Source organism: Bos taurus, chromosome 13 (genome assembly GCF_002263795.3).
Source record: "Bos taurus isolate L1 Dominette 01449 registration number 42190680 breed Hereford chromosome 13, ARS-UCD2.0, whole genome shotgun sequence".
Lineage (NCBI taxonomy): Eukaryota > Metazoa > Chordata > Mammalia > Artiodactyla > Bovidae > Bos > Bos taurus.
In genome coordinates, this window is record NC_037340.1 from 65,996,211 (window position 1) to 66,014,148 (window position 17,938).

Sequence of the window (17,938 nt, forward strand, 5' to 3'; positions counted from 1 at the left end):
TATTACATTATCATATGATAAGATATCATATAATAAATATACATTTATCATCTATCACATTTTAAAAGTACATATTAATTCAAATGTTAAGGAAGGCTTTGATCTTTTAAAAAATATTCTTTCCTCAAAGTTAAGTATCTGTTACATAGTAATCCTTCTCATCTAAAAACATTACCCTATCTCAAGAAGGTCTAAAGGCATTTTAGTGTTTGGGAGTTGTTAAATACTGTGATTGACAAGGAAAATAGTTTCAGATTTTTTATTAAGGGGAGGTGGGGCCTCCCTTGTGGCTCAGATAGTAAAGAATCCATCTGCAATGCAGGAGACCTGGATTCAATCCCCGGATCAGGAAGATCCCCTATAAAAGGGAATGGCTACCTATTCCAGTATTCTTGCCTGGAGAATTCCATGGACAGAGGAGCGTGATGGGCTAGAGGCATGGGGTTTCAGAGAGTCAGACACAACTAAGCAACTAACACTTTCACTTTTCTTTCACTTTTCACTTTAGAGCTGATAAGCTGGGTGGGATTGGATGGTTGTCTTTAGAGTTGCATTTGAAAAACAAATATATAATAAGTTCCCTACATATAAACCTTCAAATTGCAAACTTTCAAAGATGTAAACCTGGAACTTCCCTGGTAGTCCAGTGCTTAAGACTTCATCTTCCAATGCAAGGGGTTTGGGTTCGATCCCTACTCAGGGAGCTAAAATCCAACATGCCTCGTGGTGAAAAAAAAACAAAATGTAAAAGAGAAGCAATGTTATAGCAGATTCAATAAAGACTTTAAAAAAATCAGTTCAGTTCAGTTCAGTCGCTAAGTCATGTCCAACTCTTTGCGACCCCATGAATCGCAGCACGCCAGGCCTCCCTGTCCATCACCAACTTCTGGAGTTCACTCAAACTCATGTCCATCAAGTCGGTGTGCCATCCAGCCATCTCCTCTGTCATCCCCTTCTCCTGCCCCCAATCCCTCCCAGCATCAGGGTCTTTCCCATTGAGTCAACTCTTCACATGAGGTGGCCAAAGTATTGGAATTTCAGCCTCAGCATTAGTCCTTCCAATGAACACCCAAGACTGGTCTCCTTTAGGATGGACTGGTTGGATCTCCTTGCAGTCCAAGGGACTCTCAAGAGTCTTCTCCAACACCACAGTTCAAAGGCATCAATTCTTCGGCGCTCGGCTTTCTTCACAGTCCAACTCTCACATCCATACATGACCACTGGAAAAACCATAGCCTTGACTAGACGGACCTTTGTTGGCAAAGTAATATCTCTGCTTTTCAATATGCTATTGATTGGTCATGACTTTCCTTCCAAGGAGTAAGCGTCTTTTAATTTCATGGATGCAGTCACCATCTGCAGTGATTTTGGAGCCCCAAAAATAAAGTCTGACACTGTTTCCACTGTTTCCCCATCTATTTCCCATGAAGTGATGGGACCAGATGCCATGATCTTCGTTTTCTGAATACTGAGCTTTAAGCCAACTTTTTCACTCTCCTCTCTCACTTTCATCAAGAGGCTTCTTAGTTCCTCTTCACTTTCTGCCATAAGGGTGGTGTCATCTGCATATCTGAGGTTATTGAGATTTCTCCCGGCAATCTTGATTCCAGCTTGTGCTTCTTCCAGTCCAGCGTTTCTCATGATGTACTCTGCATAGAAGTTAAATAAGCAGGGTGACAATATACAGCCTTGACGTACTCCTTTTCCTATTTGGAACCAGTCTGTTGTTCCATGTCCAGTTCTAACTGTTGTTTCCTGACCTGCATACAGGTTTCTCAAGAGGCAGGTCAGGTGGTCTGGTATTCCCATCTCTTGAAGAATTTTCCACAGTTTACTGTGATCCACATAGTCAAAGCCTTTGGCATAGTCAATAAAGCAGAAATAGATGTTTTTCTGGAACTCTCTTGCTTTTTCGATGATCCAGCGGATGTTGGCAATTTGATCTCTGACTCCTCTGCCTTTTCTAAAACCAGCTTGAACATCTGGAAGTTCATGGTTCACGTATTGCTGAAGCCTGGCTTGGAGAATTTTGAGCATTACTTTACTAGCGTGTGAGATGAGTATAGTAGTACAATATTTTCAAGCCCAGGATGTCTGTAAGCAAGCGAAAAGGAGTGGTGATGTAGCTGGTATTGCTAAGAAGCACCAAGTGAAAATAATGGAACTTTCTGTGCAACACGAAGAGCTTACTAATGAAGGCCTGATGGAATTGGAGGCCCAGAGGAAGGACGAATAGAAACAAGAGGAAGAAGTAGTAACTGAAGAATGGAAGCGATTCATGACACAGGAAATGGTGAGGGGATTTTCCTTATTTGAGGAGGCACTGTTAGTTTCTGAGGCACAGGAGCCGAATGTAGAACAGTGCACAAAGGATGCAGCAGCCATTCAAAATGTAATCCAGTGCTACCATGTCATCTACAATGAGAAAAAAAGAGCCAATACCTAGTCATCACAGGCTTCCCAGGTGGCTCAGAGGTTAAAGTGTGTGCCTGCAATGCGGGAGACCTGGGTTCAATCCCTGGGTTGGGAAGATCCCCTGGAGAAGGAAACGGCAACCCACTCCAGTATTCTAGCCTGGAGAATCCCATGGAAGGAGGAGCCTGGTGGGCTACAGTCCACAGGGTCGCAAAGAGTTGGACAGAACTGAGCGACTTCACTTTCACTTTGACCCAGTCATCACTGGACCATTTTTTCAAGCGGGTTCATTCGCTCAGTCGTGTCCGACTCTTTGTGACCCTGTGACCTGCAGCTCTCTAGGATTCCCTGTCCATCACCAACTCCCAGAGCTTACTCAAACTCATGTCAAGTGGGTAGATAGAGCTGAATCCAGCAAGGAACCAGAACCTGTGCCATCAGTGTCAAGCGTGAGTGATATTGCAGCTTGCCCTCCTCTTTTTGCTGATGATCCTTCAGCTCTACCATCTCCCACCCTCTCCCTCCTCCAGTCCGTAACTCTTCTTGCCTGTCCACTGGATGCCAGCCCCTCTGTGCCAGGTGCTGTACTGTACTACTGTACTTTTTAAGGTACTGTACTGTAAGATTAAAAATGTTTTATTTTTTGTCTTTGTTTTTTATGTATTATTTGTGTGAAAAGTATTATAAACCTATTTACAGTATAGTACTATATAGTCAATTATGTTAGTTGGGTACCTAGGCTAACTTTGTTGGACTTATGAACAAATTGGACTTGCAAACACACTCTTGGAATGGAACTTGTTCATTTGTAGGGGACTTACTGTATTGTGTTTTCCTATATTGTGAGTTAGAGTATGTCAATACACATAGTAATGTTTAAGATACTCTTATTTGGGGGACTTCCCTGGTGGTCCAGTGGCTAAGACTCCCCACTTTCAATGCAGGGAATGAGGGTTCGATTCTTAGTCAGGGAACTAAGATCCCACATGCTGCAGCCAAAATAAACAAAAACAACTGAAAACAAAACAGTAAGATGCTCTTATTCACATATTTTCAAAAGACTGAGAAAACATCAATTTTCCCTACTAATTAGAAGTATAATTTACATGTGAGGCAGCTTTAGGGCACTGAACATTCTCCCATCTAGTGTGCTCTGAGTATCTGGGAATAAGCTGGCACTGGATTCTGAGCAGGAGAGCAGGGTTCCTTGGAGAAAAAGACCCTTTTCAGTGCCAACCTGACTCAATTTTCAGGATGTTGGTGAAAGCTGATGGTAAAGTAGGAAATTTAGGGAACATGTAATAAAGGCAAGGAATCTAGGGCTCCCAAGAGGCAACTGGGAGAGAGGGTTTGGAAGTGAAGGACTGAAGGGAGAAGATTGTTACTGGACCACTGAACAACCCCTCTCCATCCCCAAATATTTGTTGTGAGCAACTTTTTGGATGGAAAGGTTTCAACAAGTTGAATTTCCTGTATGTGTGATGGGGGTGAGAAGATCTGTTCCAAAACAGAAAGAAGTAAAAATGTTTCCCACAGAAGACAGAGAAGCTTAGACAGTTGGTACTTCCCACAATCTGTCACCTCAAGATTAATATCAAAAGACACAGTTTTGAAAAGTTTACAGATTAGAATTGGGCTGCAGTCCATCCAAGGGTGAATGGATAAACAAAATGTGTATGCCAGTATACATAATGGCATATTTACTCATCTTTAGAAGGAAGGAAATCCTCACACATGCTACAACATGCATGAACCCAGAGGATATTATGCTAAGTGAAATAAGCCAATCAGAAAAGAAAAAGTACTGTATGATTTCACCTAGGTGAAGCATCTAAAGTAGTCAAAATAAGAGAAACAGAAAGTAGAATGGTGGTTGCTAGGGGCAGGGAGGGACAGGGAAAAGGGAGCTGTTGTTTAATGGGTATAAAGTTACAGTTTTGCAAGATGAAGTAGTTCTGGAGATTGGCTGTACAACATGAATGTTAATGCCAGTAAACTGTATACTTAAAATGATTAAATGATCAGTTTTATGTTATCCATATGTTACCACACAAAACCCCCGATTTCATTGAATTTTTTAAAAATGGGACTATAGAACCAGAGTGCTTGGGTTTGAATCTTGTGACCTTGGGCAAGTTACATACTCTCTTTAATTTCTTCCTCTGTAAACAGTTTTGTTTTAAGGTTTTATGGGAATTTGGTGTGGCACATAGAAAATGCTTAGTACATTTTGTCACTCACTTATTACATTGTTTAGTCACTCAGTCATGTTTGACTCTGTGTGACCCCACGGGCTGCAGCATGCAAGGCTCCACTGTCCTTCACCGTCTCCTGGAGCTTGCTCAAACTCAAGTCCGTTGATGCCATCCAACTGTCTCATCCTCTCTTGTCCCCTTCTTCTCCTGCCTTCAATCTTGCCCAGCATCAGGGTCTCTTTCTAATGAGTCAGCTCTCTGCATCAGATAGCCAAAGTACTGGAGCTTCAGCTTCAGCATCAGTCCTTCTAATGAATATTCAGGACTGATTTCCTTGAGGATTGACTGGTTTGACCTCCTTGCAGTCCAGGGGACTCTCAAGAGTCTTCTCCAACACCACAGTTCAAAAGCAACAATTCTTCGGTTTTCAGCCTTCTTTATGGTCCAACTCTCATATCCATACATGACTACTGGAAAAACCATAGCTTTGACTATGTGGACCTTTGTTGGCAAAGTAATGTCTCTGTTTTTTAACATGCTGTCTAGGTTGGTCATAGCTTTTCTTCCAAGGAGTAAGTGTCTTTTAATTTCGTGGCTGCAGTCACAAAGAATTGGACGTGACTTAGTGGCTGAACAACAACAAATATGCCCCCTTGTTCATTGTAGTATGTACGTGCTTAGTACATGTGAGATATAATTATTATAAAAAGCAACCTGGGGACTTTCCTGGTGGTCCAGTGGTTAAGACTCTATGTTTCCACTGCAGTGGGGGGCGTGTGGGGTGAGAGTTCAACCCCTGGTTTGGGGAACTAACATCCCACATGCCAAGAGGCCAAGAAAACCACCAAAAAAAAACAACAACAGAGAAAGCATCACTAAGCCTCTTTCTTCAGTTCCCTAATTCAGCAAATGTTGAGTCCATACTTCCTTCAACGCGTCATTCTATCCTCTGGGAAAACTACAGAAAAAATGTTCCCCCTACATGGTGCTTCATTCACTAGTGGTAGATTCAGATAACAAATGAGTAGATTATACATTCTGGGAAGAAAAAGAAAACATGCTAAGTAAGAGTATAGGAAAGGCTGGGAAGTGCTATGACCTGACACTTGAGCAGAGACCCAAATGAAGTAATGAAGTAAGAGGTACTCCACTATATAATGAATATCTCGTATTTTAGCCAACTTGCAGCAGAGACCCAAATGAAGTAAGGGAGTAAGGGGTACTCCATTATGTAATCAATATCTCGTATTTTAGCCAACTTGCATCATAATATTATAGATTAAATAGTGTCTAATTCTTAACTTTGCAAACATTAGACTCACTAAATTTATTGCAAATGCCAGTATCTAAAACAAATTCAACAAAGAAATAAATCTAAAACCTTTTAAATCTTTATTTTTTCCTTGAAAGTACTAGATTTAATAGAAAATATCACACTGTAAAATAAGTCCATTGATTCATTAGGTTAAAACAGAATGACAGGACTTCCCTGGTGGTCCAGTGGTTAAGAATCCATCTGCCAATGCAGGGGACATGGGTTCGATTCTTGGTTGAAGAAGATTCCACATACTGCAGGGCAACTAAGCCCATGTGCCACAACTACTGAGCCTGTGCTCCCGAGCCTGAGAGCTGCAACCACTGAAGCCTGAATGCCCTAAAGCCTGTGCTCCACAACAGAAGCCACTGCAATTAGAAGCCCCCACAGTGAGAAGCCTGCACACTGCAACTAGAGAGCAGCCCCCGCTTGACTCAACTAGAGAAAGCCCACATGCAGCAACGAAGACCCAGTGCAGCCAAAAATAAATATATCTATAATAATAAACTTTAAAAATGAAACAAAAACAAAAAAACAGAAGGACAGCACAATCACGTATAAAAGCTAAAAAGGAAACGCTGGTACCAAACACAGCAGTTAAAGCCTGAGCCAGGCTCTGAAAGACCTTTCCAGAAATAGAGGCAGGAGCGACTTCAAACAGACACAAACACTGGGAGGAGGAGAAGGCAGCATCTAGACCATCAAGGCATAAGAGGGAATGGAAGGCAGAGCGATAGACTCATCCTGTGAACAAGGAGTGAAGGGTAACGGGGCAAAAGTGTACTTCCTGATGTTCTGGGAACATCAGACCACACCACACAGACCCAGGAGGTTAGAAGGGCAGAACATTTTAAGTGGAGAAAGGATATTAGACGACTGTAGAAGCACTTGATATATTTCTTGGCGGTCAACTCTTAGGGACACAGAAAACACGTATCTCTGGTATTGTTTCTAAACTCATAATTGAGCTATTTCCCCTGACCCCATACCCCTGGCTCAACATAACATTGAATCTTGGTTGTGTCTGTTGCCCCCATGAACTTCCTACATATGAATGAGTGTATATAAGAGAGGCACCATAGTGAGACCTTGGAACAAAACACAGGATCTCTGCCTTTCTCCTGGTGCTGGAGCGTCCCTGAGAGATAGGAGTCTGATGAGGCTGGGCCACTTGAGGCACTGAGTTCATAGGCAAAAGCCTTCTCTTTAGCCCCACCCACCCGAATCCTCTCTCAAGGAGGCCTCTGAGTTCATGAAAAGGCCAACTGAGAGAGCAGAAAAAAACGGCTGGGCAAAGTTTTCCTAGCTGGGGAAAAACAGTGAGGGAGAGTTTTCGTCCCATGGCACATGTTACTGACTAAAGGGACTGCTGCCTTACACTGATTTTAGACATTGAGTTTGTTCCTTGATCCGGAACAATGATTCTAAAACAAGGGGCAGGAAGACAGGCTTTTAAGACTTTCCAAAGAGGTTTTGTCCAATACACATAAGCCCCAAGCTCCCTCTCAATTGAGAATCAGTGCATGTAATGATAGACATTCCTGACGGGAGTATATTGTACACATGAACAGTGTTAGAGGCACAATAAAAAGTTAAAAACCCCGAATCTGTGGGGCAAACATCAAAATTATGTAGTGATTTTTTTTCTGATTAAATTATAAATTAGCTGAATTCCATGACTAGACTCCACACTGCACCACCAAGAACAAGTTCACCCATTTAGCTAGTAACCATACTAGATTAAAGAAAAACAATTCTGTCCTCCTAAAGACAATCTTCAGAGAGACCCACCTGTCCCAGTGAGGTCCTTGAGACTACAAGTAGCATCAGCTAATCAGTGTATGGCTTCTTAAAAGGCTGGCTTTTCTGTTTCTTTCTCTTTGATATTGCACAGGGGGTCCACCAACTTGTTATGAACAAGCTTTAAATCTCTGAAATACTTGACAATCTTCACTTTCATCTCCAGGGTGGCATCCTCATCACACATAAGTACCATGTGGGGATGCTGTGGGAAGACAAACATGGTCCACAGATGGTTCACTCCCTCCTCAATGGCCTTGTGCAGAGCAAACACCTTGTGAACCCTGTGATGAGGATCACCACCTCTCTAGCACCCATGACAGTCAGTGCCCATGCCCACTGTCAGGGCCATGGTGGGCACCTTGGTGAGATTACCACTGAAGAACCTAGCACTGGCCAGGATGGTGTCCATGGCCAGCATCTTCACATGGGTCCTGGACAACAGACTGGAGCCTGACTTGTAAAAGGCAATGTGTTCATCAAGGCCCATCCCTCCAACAAACAGCTCAATCCCTACCTGCAGCCTTGATTGTCTCTTCAAAGGCATCACACTCAGCCTGTAGGCCAACTACATTCCCATCCAGAATTTGGGTGTTTTCTGGGAGGATGTCAATGTGTTTGAGGAAGGTGTCTCACATGAAGGAGTGGTAACTCTCCCAGTGGTCTCAAGGAAGGCCCACATACTCATCCATGTTGAAAGTCTTCAATATTGGAAGGACAGGTCTTCATTCTTATAGTACTCAATCAGCTTCTTGTAGCAGCCAAGTGGGGGTGCTCCCAGAGGGGAGCCCCAGAGTGAAGTACTTGTCTGGTCTTGCACTAAACTGGTGATGCAGTTCCTGATATATTTGGCTGAGTACTCACTGGCCTGAGAATAGTGGTCCAGAATGTTGTGCTTCATCTTGTCGAGAATACCTCCTGCAGTGGCTGCAGTGACTGTGCTAATCTTTCCTTGTTTGACGATAACATAAATAATTCACTGGCTGCCTGCTCTGGAGCTCACACACCACAAGTAAAGAATCCGTGCGTCACAGTGAACAGATCCTGAATGACACAATGAAAACCCTATGTGCCGCTACTAAGACTCAAAGCAGTCAAACAAATGAATACTAAAAAAATAATAATAATCCTTTGGAACACAAGCATTAATACTGTCAGAGAGGTAAAACTTAGACATTGCAAAAAGGATATAGTCTTCCCTCATGGCTCAATAGGTACAGAATCTGCCTGCAATGCAGGAGACCCGGGTTTGATTCCTGGGCTGGGAAGATCCCCTGGAGAAGGAAATGGCAACCCACTCCAGTATTCTTGCTTGGACAATACTATGGACTGAGGAGACTGGCAGATTACAGTCCATGGGATCACAAGAGTCGGACACGACTTAGCAACTAAACCACCACCACCAAAAAGGATATATGAAGTTACATATATGATCCATTTTTATTAATACTTTAAAAATACATAATAAATTCACTGAAAAAAAGTCTAGGAAGATTCACATCAAGAGGTCACTGAAGCGCAGTCATTATGGAAAACAATATGGAGGTTCCTTAAAAAACTAAAAATAGAGTTGCCATGTGATTCAGCAATCCCACTCCTGGGCATATATCTGGAAAAGATGAAAACTCTAATTCAAAAGGAGCAAATACTGTTGCAAAAGTCCAAAAGACTTGCTTGATGCAGAGTTGCCACAAACTTTCAATTTGTTAAAAAAAAAAAAAAAGCAATTATCTGTAAAAATCAATAAAGCAAAGCACAGTATGATGAAGATTGTGGTGGTAGTTATACAATCATACATAATTACTAAAATTCATCAAACTGTACACTTAAGATGGGTATATTTTATTCTATGTAAATTATACCTCAATGAAGCTGGGAAAAATTCATCATAGTATAAAACAAGATTTATACAATTTCCTCATGTGAAAAAACAATGTTTTTTAAATTTGAAAAGGTGACCTCTGGTTGGTGGGAATATAGTTTTTATTTTTTTGCTTATATATAATCTGTTTTCTACAATGAATGTTATTTTCCATAATTATTTCCTGAAGTGATGGTGACCTAACTGAGGTGAGTAAGCAATTAAGTTCCACTTGGTTTGGTGAGACAGTGCCAGAGCAGATGTTTGAACCCAGATCTCTGTATTTCTGATCATTAGATTGGTACCTTCTGAGCTTCCTGGGTAAGAATAGCAGCCTGGGATGCTTAACAAAGCTGTTTGTGTACTACACTTTAAATCTGCATAGTTAATAAACCTGCAAAGGTGATTCATGGGAAAATGTGATGGAACCACTGACACAGGTAGAATCTGAAACCTCAGGAACATTTTCTTCAACATATTAAGGATCTATCATCAACACCAAATAATCCCACGTGTGTTATTAGTTATCCCACCTGGAATCTATTACGATGAATCCTTCCTGGAAAGTCATCTTCTTTATGAAGCCATCACTGACTAGGACTCCATACCTGCTCAGTTGGGTAACCCTTGGTGGTTTCTTTTCTATCTCCACTACTAGGACATTAAAACACAGAGCTCTTCCTGCCCAGGTAAAAGTTTCCTTAATTCAGGGATTGGCACTGATACTAGGGCTGGATAATTCTTTATTGTGAGCCTGCCCAGTACAGTGTAGGATGTTTAGCAGCATCTTTGGCTCCTGTCTGCTAGCTACCTACTGGGCACCACCTCTCATACCCAGTTGTGACAAACCAAAATGCAAAAATGTCATTGCCAATGTCCCTGAAGGTGGTAAAATTTACCAAGTTAAAAATGACTAACTTGTCTCTCATCAGGCTAAACATCCTCTAATCAGTCCTCCACATAGCTTCCAGATTTCTAAAACTTGTTATTCAAAGCACAGTCCTTGGCCTAGCAGCACTGGTGTTAGGTAAGAGCTTGTTAAAAAAGCAAAATCTCAGACCCAACACCAGACTGCATTTTTTTTAATTTTTTTTTATTTTTAAACTTTACATAATTGTATTAGTTTTGCCAAGTATCAAAATGAATCTGCCACAGGTATACATGTGTCCTGGTGATTTCTATGCTCTTAAAATTTGAGAAACACTGCCAGAAACATCTCTGACTTGCTTGAGGTTAAATATCACTTGAAACAGAGATTAACAAAATTCCTAAGTTCTTCTCCTGAAGATTTCATTCCTTGGGTCAAGGGTGGGGCCTAGGAGTCAAGTGTCTCAGGTAATCCTTACCTTTGGGCAACTTAGGGAACTGCTGCTCTAAAATACACATCAGATTTTGTCCTTATCCACATAAAATTAAAAAACCACTTTGGGACTTTCCGGGTGGTCCAGAGGCTAAGATTACGTGCTCCCAAAGCAGGGGGCCTATGTTAATCCCTAGTCAGGGATATAGATCCTACATGCCGCACCTAAGTGTTCTCATGCTGGGTCCCGCATATCACAACAAAGATGGAAGAGCCCATGAGCCCCAACTAAGACTACCCACCCACCCCAGCCCCACCCCCGCCTTGTGTGCAAGCTCAGTCATGTCTGGCTCTTTGCAACACCATGGACTGCAGCTCACCAGGCTCCTCTGTCCATGGAATTTTCCTGGCAAGGATACTGGAGAGGGTTGCCATTTTCTTCTCCAGAGGATCTTCCAAACCCAGGGACTGAACCTGCATCTCCTGCACTGGCAGGTGGATTCTTTTCCATGCACTTGGGAAGCCCTGCAGCCAAGACCCAGCACAGTCTAAATTAAATAAATATTAGAAACAAAACACTTTAGTGGCGCCCCCTTGACCTATATACCAGTGATTCTCACCTTAGGTACTCACCTGTTGTTGCTGTTCAGTTGCTAAGTCATGTCCGACTCTTGGCAACCCCATGGATTGCAGTATGCCAGGCTTCCCTGTCCTTCACCATCTCCTGGGGCTTGCTCAAACTCATGTCCATTGAGTCGGTGATGCCATCCAATCAACAAATCCTGTCACCCCCTTCTCCTCTTGCCCTTAATCTTTCCCAGCATTAGGATCTTTTCTGCTGAGTTGGCTCTTCACATCAGGTGGCCAGTGTATTGGAACTTCAGTTTCAGTATCAAACCTTCCAATGAATATTCAGGATTGATTTCCTTTAGGATTGACTGGTTTGATTTCCTTGTAGTCCAAAGGACTCTCAAGAGTCTTCTCCAGCTCCACAGTTTGAAAGGATCGATTCTTTGGTGCTCAGCCTTCTTTATGGTCCAACTCTCACATCTGTACATGACTACTGGAAAATCCATAGCTTTGACTATATAGACCTTTGTGGGCAAAGTGGTGTCTCTACTTTTTAATATGCTGTCTAGGTTTGTCATAGCTTTTCTTCCAAGGTGTCTTTCTGCAGCGTCTTATGGCTACAGTCACAGATGGCAGTGATTTTGGACTCACCTAGGTTGGTCATAATTTTTCTTCCAAGGAGTAAGCATCTTTTAATTTCATGGCTGCAATCACCATCTGCAGTGATTTTGGAGCCCCCCCAAAATAAAGTCTGACACTGTTTCCACTGTTTCCCCATCTATTTCCCATGAAGTGATGGGACCAGATGCCATGATCTTCGTTTTCTGAATGCTGAGCTTTAAGCCAACTTTTTCACTCTCCTCTTTCACTCTCATCAAGAGGCTTTTTAGTTCCTCTTCACTTTCTGCCATACGGGTGGTGTCATCTGCATATCTGAGGTTATTGATATTTCTCCCGGCAATCTTGATTCCAGCTTGTGCTTCTTCCAGCACAGCATTTCGCATGATGTCTTCTGCATAGAAGTTAAATAAGCAGGGTGACAACATACAGCCTTGACGTATTTCTTTTCCTATTTGGAACCAGTCTATTGTTCCATGTCCAGTTCTAACTGTTGCTTCCTGACCTGCATATAGGCTTCTCAAAAGGCAGGTCAGGTGGTCTGGTATTCCCATCTCTTTCAGAATTTTCCACAGTTTATTGTGATCCACACAGTCAAAGGCTTTGGCATAGTCAATAAAGCAGAAATAGACGTTTTTCTGGAACTTTCTTGCTTTTTCCATGATCCAGCGGATATAGGCAATTTGATCTCTGGTTCCTCTGCCTTTCCTAAAACCAGCTTGAACATCTGGAAGTTCACGGTTCACATATTGCTGAAGCCTGGCTTGGAGAATTTTGAGCATTACTTTACTAGCGTGTAAGATGAGTCCAATTGAGTGGTAGTTTGAGCGTTCTTTGGCATTGCCTCTCTTTGGGACTGGAATGAAAACTGACCTTTTCTAGTCCTGTGGCCACTGCTGAGTTTTCCAAATTTGCTGGCATATTGAGTGCAGCACTTTCACAGCATCATCTTTCAGGATTTGAAATAGCTCAACTGGAATTCCATCACCTTCACTAGCTTTGTTCGTAGTCATGCTTTCTAAGGCCCACTTGACTTCACATTCCAGGATGTCTGGCTCTAGGTGAGTGATCATACCATTGTGATTAATTACTTTGCCAACAAAGGTCTGTCTAGTCCAGGCTATGGTTTTTCCAGTAGTCACGTATGGATGCGAGAGTTGGACTGTGAAGAAAGCTGAGTGCCGAAGAATTGATCCTTTTGAACTGTGGTGTTGGAGAAGACTCTTGAGAGTCCCTTGGACTGCAAGGAGATCCAACCAGTCCACTTTAAAGGAGATCGGCCCTGGGTGTTCTTTGGAAGGAATGATGCTAAAGCTGAAACTCCAGTACTTTGGCCACCTCATGAGAAGAGATGACTCATTGGAAAAGACTCTGATGCTGGGAGGGATTGGGGGCAGGAGGAGAAGGGGACGACAGACAATGAGATGGCTGGATGGCATCACAGACTCGATGGACGTGAGTTTCAGTGAACTCCAGGAGATGGTGATGGACAGGGAGGCCTGGCGTGCTGCAATTCATGGGGTTGCAGAGTCGGAAACGACTGAGAGACTGAACTGACTGAACTGAGGGAGTATTTAAAAATCTTAAAGCTAGGTTGTTCCCCAAACCAATTAAATCAGAAACCTCTGGGTGGAGAAGCCCATTCACTGATGTGTTTTTTAAAACTCCCCAGCTGCAGCCAATGTTGAGAACCATTGGAAATGACCAGGCCTGAGCTCCCTAACCTGGCTTAGAGCCCAACTAACAAAGGCCCCTTTCTAGCCCTCTTTGCACTGCACTTTTGAGTATGTACACTTTCTTTCAACCTCGCTGAAGTATCTGCAATTCCTAAACCTACAGTACTTCCATCTCTCTGGGACTTTCTACTGGTTGTGCTGTCTTCTACTGCCCTGGCAGTAGTCATCCCTAAGGACTAAATTACCATTTGGCCCCCGCTTTAGAGTGATTTTGGTCTTCCCTGTAGCTCAAATGGTAAAGAATCTGCCTGCAGTGCAGGAGACCCAGGTTTGATCCCTGGGTTGGGAAGATCCTCTGGAGAAGGGAATGGCAATCCACTCCAGTATTCTTGCCTGGAGAATCCCATGGACAGAAGCGCCTGGTGGGCTACAGTCCATGGGATCTCAAAGAGTCAAACACGACTGAGCAACTAACACTACTACTTAGAGTGATTTTACATTCCCTGACACACCTGTTTAGGCAGAGTAAATCATCTGCTCTGTGCTAACACCATACCTCTCTGTGTAGTACTGTACTGCTATACTTACACCATTATATTAATGGACTACAAATATACCTTGAAGACAGGAACTATGCCTGGATCACTTTTACATCCCTCAGTTCAGTTCAGTCACTCAGTCGTGTCTGACTCTTTGCGACCCCATGAATCACAGCACGCCGGGCCTCCCTGTCCATCACCAACTCCCAGAGTTCACTGAAACTCATGTCCATCTAGTCGGTGATGCCATCCAGCCATCTCATCCTCTGTCATCCCCTTCTCCTCTTGCCCCCAATCCCTCCCAGCATCAGAGTCTTTTCCAATGAGTCAACTCTTCGCATGAGGTGGCCCAAGTATTGGAGTTTCAGCTTCAGCATCAGTCCTTCCAATGAACACTCAGGACTGATTTCGTTTAGAATGGACTGGTTGGATCTCCTCGAAGTCCAAGGGACTCTCAAGGGTCTTCTCCAACACATACCTAGCACATAGCAAAGGGCCAGGCATAGAGTAAACAGCCAATTAGGTTTGTTGACGGGGTGAAAGTAGTGTAAGTAACAAAATAAAAACAAGCAGGAATATTACCATCTTTAAAAAACTTTTTTTTTTTAAACTTAAACAATCTAACCACATAATTAGAGGGACCTCCTTGGGGGTCCAGTGGTTAAGAATCCATTTTCCAATGACACAGGGGTTGCAAAGAGTCAGATGGACAGACTGAGCAACTGACCACACATGCACACACGCTGCAGGGCAACTAAGCCCCCGCTCACCACAAGGAAGACTAGTACAGCCAAAATTTTTAAAAAGTTAATTAAAAATATCTTGGGACTTCCCTGATAGTCCAGTGGTTAACAATCTGCCTTGCAATGCAGGACTTGGGTACAATCCCTAGTCAGGGAACTAAGATCCTATAAAATGGGAAGTACCTACTGAGCTCAACTGCCCTAACTTGAGAGTCTGTGCATCTAAATCAAAGATCCTGCATGACCCAGTGAAGATCCTGCCATCAAAACTAAGACCCAATGTGGCTAAGTAAATTAATTGATTTTAAAAATTAATTAAAAATATCTTAAATAGCAAAGAATTTTTAAGCTTTGAGTCTCAAATGGATAAATATACCTGAAAGCACTCCGAAGAGGGAAGACTTTTCCTTAATTCGTATGGTAATTTGGTCCTTTTCAAGACCCTGACACAATTCTGCTTCTTATATGTGCGTAAGGCATTTTTCCAATTGATGTGAAATTCTCCCAACATAAAAATAACTATTTTAAAGTGTAAAATTCATTGTCATTTAGTAAGTTTACAATGGTATGCAATCACCACCTATATCAAGTTATAAAATTGTTTCCATCACCTCAAAAGAAAACCCTGTACTTGTCAATCAGACAATTCACTCCCCATTCTCTTCCTGGCTCCTGGAAAGCACTGAGAATATTAACTTTTAATGTTAATTAGTTACACTGTTACACCAAGTTTTACTGTTAATGTTACATTTAATTACATTAAGACATTTAAAAGATATAAACCAGATATTTAGAGATACAGATTCTAGACGGCTGCACAACTGCATCCAGTCACAGAGGGCCGAGAGGAGCTACTCCATGTTTAAGATCAGGAGGGGTGGCGGTGAGGAGATACCCCTCGTCCAAGGTAAGGAGCAATGGCTGCGCTTTGCTGGAGCAGCCATGAAGAGATACCCCACGTCCAAGGTAAGAGAAACCCAAGTAAGACAGTAGGTGTTGCCAGAGGGCATCAGAGGGCAAACACACTAAAACCATACACACAGAAAACTAGTCAATCTAATCACATTAGGACCACAGCCTTGTCTAACTCAATGAAACTAAGCCATGCCCTGTGGGGCCACCTAAGACGGGCGGGTCATGGTGGAGAGGTCTGACAGAACGTGGTCCACTGGAGAAGAGAATGGCAAACCACTTCAGTATTCTTGCCTTGAGAACCCCATGAACAGTATGAAAAGGCAAAATGATAGGATACTGAAAGAGGAACTCCCCAGGTCGGTAGGTGCCCAGTATGCTACTGGAGATCAGTGGAGAAATAACTCCAGAAAGAATGAAGGGATGGAGCCAAAGCAAAAACGATACCCAGTTGTGGATGTGACTAGTGATAAAAGCAAGGTCCAATGCTGTAAACAGCGATATTGCATAGGAACCTAGAATGTTAGGTCCATGAATCAAGGCAAATTGGAAGTGGTCAATCAGGAGATGGCAAGAGTGAATGTCGACATTCTAGGAATCAGAGAACTAAGATGGACTGGAATTGGTGACTTTAACTCAGATGACCATTATATCTACTACTGTGGGCAGGAATCCCTTAGAAGAAATGGGTAGCCATCACGGTCAACAAGAGTCCGAAATGCAGTACTTGGATGCAGTCTCAAAAACGACAGAATGATCTCTGTTTGTTTCCAAGGCAAACCATTCAATATCACAGTAATCCAAGTCTATGCCCCAGCCAGTAACGCTGAAGAAGCTGAAGTTGAATGGTTTTATGAAGATCTACAAGACCTTTTAGAACTAACACCCAAAAAAGATGCCCTTTTCCTTTTAGGGGACTGGAATGCAAAAGTAGGAAGTCAAGAAACACCTACAGTAACAGGCAAATTCGGCCTTGGAATACAGAATGAAGCAGGGCAAAGGCTAATAGAGTTTTGCTAAGAGAACACACTGGTCATAGCAAACACCCTCTTCCAACAACACAAGAGAAGACTCTACACAAGGACATCACCAGATGGCCAACACCAAAATCAGACTGATTATATTCTTTGCAGCCAAAGATGAAGAAGCTCTATACAGTCAGCAAAAACAAGACTGGGAGCTGACTGTGGCTCAGATCATGAACTCCTTATTGCCAAATTCAGACTTAAATGGAAGAAAGTAGGGAAAGGTCTACCACTAGACCCTTCAGGTATGACCTGAACAAAATCCCTCATGATTATACAGTGGAAGTGAGAAATAGATTTAAGGGACTAGATCTCATAGATAGAGTGCCTGATGAACTATGGACTGAGGTTCATGACATTGTACAGGAGACAGGGATCAAGACCATCCCCATGGAAAAGAAATGCAAAAAAGCAAAATGGCTGTCTGGGGAGGCCTTACAAATAGCTGTGAAAAGAAGAGAAGAGAAAAACAAAGGAGAAAAGGAAAGATATAAGCATCTGAATGCAGAGTTCCAAAGAATAGCAAGGAAAGATAAGAAAGCCTTCCTCAGTGATCATTACTTTGACAACAAAGGTCCGTTTAGTCAAGGCTATGGTTTTTCCAGTGGTCATGTATGGATGTGAGAGTTGGACTGTGAAGAAAGCTGAGTGCTGAAGAATTGATGCTTTTGAACTGTGGTGTTGGAGAAGACTCTTGAGAGCCCCATGGACTGCAAGGAGATCCAACTAGTCCATCCTAAAGGAGATCAGTCCTGGGTGTTCTTTGGAAGGAATGATGCTAAAGCTGAAACTCCAGTACTTTGGCCACCTCATGCGAAGAACTGACTCATTGGAAAAGACTGATGCTGGGAGGGATTGGGGGCAGGAGGAGAAGGGGACGACAGAGGATGAGATGGCTGGATGGCATCACAGACTCGATGGACGTGAGTTTGAGTGAACTCCGGGAGTTGGTGATGGACAGGGAGGCCT

General features: G+C 42.7%; 1 pseudogene; it reads right to left on the minus strand.

The window, feature by feature from the left end:
- Window positions 1-92: 92 nt before the first annotated feature.
- On the minus strand, window positions 93-17,917 carry LOC132346959 (glucosamine-6-phosphate isomerase 1-like; annotated as a pseudogene).
- Window positions 17,918-17,938: the final 21 nt, after the last annotated feature.